Here is a 4,539-nt window from a genome sequence, read left to right as displayed (position 1 = left end):
TTTTTTTTCCTCTGGTGTGCACATCATTTTTTACTTTTCCAAAAAATTTTGAAACAAGTCTGAAGATAACAACCTTCCACTGGACTATTTTCCCCTAGCTCTTCTTTCTGTCTTTTCTACCATGGGGTTGACTGTGCGGGGGACACCGGGAAATAAACACCCCCTCCCCTCCAATCAGCCCAGGAAGAGCGCTACTTGGCTGCAAAGAGTCAGGGAATGTTTAGTGAGATTCTGAATTATATCCCCTCCTTTCGTATTTGGAAGCAAGTGACAGAACTGTTAGAACAAGAATCCCATTGTGAGGCTCCGGGAGGACGTAACATTTTCTGATCAAAGAGGGGCAAGACCGGGGACAAATGTGGGGTGACCTCGGCCAGCCCTCGCGCACCCAAAGAGTCAGGATTTGGGAAAGGTACAGTGTTATTTTACAGCCCGCGGGACGGGCTTCGGGCTACCATTTACTTTCTCGCTCTGGATTATGATCTCAACCCTGGCAGGCAATTTCCCAGCTCCTTATCTGACAACAGGCGAGTATGTAAATACCAATGGCTGGAGATGTTTAACTGCCTCCAACATTATTGATTTGTTGGCTGTTCTAAATTTTCTCGCCCAGTCTAGGTCTTGTTTCCGAATGATCTCTTCAGGCGGTTTGATCAGAATTTCCGATGCTACAATACAATAATTGTTTTTTTTTTAAAAAGGCATTTAAGATGAACCAGTTGATTTGCATATAAATTAAAATTACTCTGCGTTGCCTATTGCGGTACCGCATAATCATTTTGAAATTAGTACTTAACCACTAGATCCAAAAGAATAGGTAAATGTCTGTATTGACTTACTAATGAATTACCTAATTAAAACGTCCCGGGGACGTGGGGCTCTGGAAAGATTGTTAAATCAAGACGTTTTAGGGAGGGATGAGTCTAGGGTGGGCAACAGACCGCTATTCGGTGATTCCGAGCTTCAATCTGGGAACCCTGGTCCTCCTCTGTTGTGACTGATTCCGTGCTTGTTTGTAAATAAACGAAGTGCAAGGAGCGCTTGGTCGGCCGCGGTCGCTCCGGCCCCTCGCTCGGACGGAGCCTTTCCAGGTCTAACCCCGAAGGGCTAAATTCCGGGGCGGCGGGGCCGGCCGGGCGGGGGGTGGCCGGGCGGTCTGGCCGGCCTTCCCCTCGCCCTGCCTCGCGGGCCGTCTGGGCGAGCGGCGGCCGCGAGCTCCGCGGGATCCGAGCGCTGGAACTCGAGCCGACGGTAATAGATATGCTAACTGAGCACTTACCTTCGTCCTGAGAATAGGAATAAAAAGGTAGCTCTTCTTAAGAGGGGCGGTGCAAAGGCACGCTCGGAGTTCAGAAAAGGCTGGCGGCGGGAAATCTGTAGCCTGGGGGCTCGCCAGCATCCCCTTTCATTTCAAGCACTTATTGATTTGCTGTTGTCATCTTTGGCGACGCAGAAGGACACTTGAAAGAATTTCTGATGGGGCTCTGATCTCAGAAAGGAGGTGACCTGCCTAGGCTCTCACCAAATTCTTAATTACCACATCAACTGCTTTTTTTTATCCCCCCCACTCCACCTCCTTCCCCCGTGGCGACCGAGTTTGCTTATTCTTAACTTTTTAATTATTCAGAAACTTCCGTACCTCCGCTGGCTTCCCTTTTGCAGAGGTTTTCTCCCGGAGTCTGCTCCCTCCCTTCCCCATGGGAGGGTCTGGATGTTGACCCCTCTGACCTTTGGCACACCTGGGCCTTTCAAAACCTCTCAATCTTTTTAGCTCTGCGGAGGGAAGGCCCACCCTCTCCACTCGGTGCACCCACGTGGAGATGTGGAGACGCAGACCGCCCTCAAACGCAGGGGCTCTCACCGATATTCCCTTTTCAGTTGCCTCTTGAAATCTGAAATGCCTGGCTGATTTTACTTCGATAGTACTCTCCCCTGCCCATTCCTTTTTCAAACTCCTAGAAACAAGTGTGCAAATGTGCCCACAACATCTCCACCTACGTTCTTGACCAGACTGTAGATAAAGAGGCACTAAGGCGGGGGAGTCAGGAATCAGAATTCCCCATCAAGGATCCCTCAGTCAACCTGGGCCGGCATCTACAACCAGTCCTGCAAGCAGGAGGCCCCCAGGAGCCCGCGCCGTGGGACAACCGGGAAAGCCAGCGTAAAAAGCAGAATAATTCCAGGGTTATTTCATTAGAATGAAAATTATGTTTCTGGGTTTTGTTTGTAACTATCTAGTATTTTAGTACATGCAGAATTGACAGGAAAAAATGTGTCACCATGGTTATTGGGATCAGAGAGGAGCAATATCTTGGGCTCATCAGTGAAAAGAAGATGCGCCCTCCCCCCCCAAGTCTACATAGTTCTGTGGTTTAACTTCATCTATAATAGTGGGAATAGATAGGACACAGCTGCTTTAAATATTTTATGTATTTTGACCAATCTTAGCTTCCATTAAAATTAGCTATGCAGAATTTCTTTTAACCCAAGACACTTCTGCCTGTGGGCTGACGCTCTAACCACTGAGCCAAAATGTCTAGGGCTACTGTGCTGGTTTTAAAATGACTTTTTTTTTGTTTTACCAGCATAATCTTAGTTTTCAAATAAAAAAAACCCACTTTACTATAATAAACAAAGCTGCTCGTTTTCACTCCCTCAGAATTTCCATTTTAGTTATTTCAAGAAATAATAATTTGTATTACTCTATGCATTCCTTTTACTTTGGGGGGTGGGGTGGGGTGGGCCCCACCATCACCCCTACCACAAACAAAATCTAAAAGCGAAATTCTTTCTTGTATAATGATTAATATTTGGAATGCTTCTGACATCATCCTACAAATGTACTTGTGAACTTTCTTGGAATTTCAAGCAAAAGTTTGTAGCAACTGGAGCAACTTGTCTCTGGGAAGATAATCTCTTGAATGCACCCTCGTTGTCTGGAGGAATGGACTTTGGAGCGATGAAGGAGGCAGGGGACATTGGAGGTTGTCAGCTACTTCAGATAAGACCAGCTGGAGTGCAGCGAGGTGACTGAGGCAATGGTCAGATTCCCATCCTGGGTTTTGTTTTTTTCTAAATTGAAGCATTGATTTCCGCACCGTGGGACCCTGAAGCACCTGACATGTATGCTGATCACTCCTCTTGGTCTTCCCCGTGTGGTTTCACAGAAGATCTCTGCTTCAGCGATGTCTGCCGTTGTCACTCTCATTATAATAACCTTGACGTTCAAGTTTTTTTTTTTTATAATATATTTTTTTATTGATTTTTTACAGAGAGGAAGAGAGGAAGAGAGAGGGATAGAGAGTTAGAAACATCGATCAGCTGCCTCCTGCACACCCCCGACTGGGGATGTGCCCGCAACCAAGGTACATGCCCTTGACCGGAATCGAACCCGGGACCCTTGAGTCTGCAGGCCAACGCTCTATCCACTGAGCCAAACCGGTTTCGGCAACGTTCAAGTTTTGATGCATTTAGGTGACAGCTGCTCTGGTAGAAAGCCGTAGCATACGGAAGAGAAGGGACAAGTAAAGACTCCCCGTACCTCAAATTCAGACATGTTTCGGTGCCTTTGACTGTGGAAAAAGTCTGGCAGTGCTTCTGGTTCCCTGGGCTTTCTTCTCTCAACTTCATGTGGGCCATGGGGGAAGCCTCTGGCTAATGAGGTGTGTGAAATCTGGGCTTAAGAAATAATAGCATTTGCACTGAGAACCAAGTGAAGTCAAAGCCTGGTATATACAAAATGGGTCTGGTAATTTGAATTAGTAGTGATAACTAATATTTACAGAGTGCTTAGTTTATTTAGCCATTGTGCTAAACATGTTTGTGTTGATCATCACATTTGGTCCTTATATCAGCATTATAAGGTGGGTACCATCATTTACAACTGAAGACAGTGAAGTGTGGCATTATCATGTCACTGGCCCAAGGTCATCCAACTGGTAAGAACACACGCTTCTAACCTGAGTGAGTAGGAAATGACTTCAGATCACATAGGTGGCAAGTAGCACAGTGGGAATTTGAATCTAGGTTTGTCTAACTCTGAAATTCCAAATGTTAACTGGTACACTGAACTGGTGGTGAAGATAACTGAAGAGTCAGAATCCTCTGGGGGAAAGAACTATAGAAACTCCATGTGGAATATATATATATATATATATATATATATATATATATATATGTATTCAAACTGCAGAGACAAGAAAAGAAAATACGTTGATTGGTGGATGGATAAAGTCGGAAATGTTGTAAGTGCTAGAGAGAAGGAATGGAGAAATGATTGAATTAAAGAGAACAGAAGAACAAATCTCTAGTATTTGTGCTTGGCAGGTCATTCCAGGAGAGAGTAAGATAAATTCAGGCCCATTTTTTAGTAATAGGAAAATTAATGTGCAAATTGTTAGGTTGGCTTGACCCTAATATAAGATCTCAGGAATCTAGTTTATAAGAAGTCTCTCCTAAAGTTTCCAAGGGAGAATAAAATGTCTAAATTGTGGTTTGAGTAGTTTTATCCCAGAATCAAAGGGAAATGTAAGTGTGAGG

Source organism: Cnephaeus nilssonii (assembly GCF_951640355.1).
Source record: "Cnephaeus nilssonii genome assembly, chromosome: 1".
NCBI lineage: Eukaryota > Metazoa > Chordata > Mammalia > Chiroptera > Vespertilionidae > Cnephaeus > Cnephaeus nilssonii.
This window is presented reverse-complemented; position numbering follows the sequence as displayed.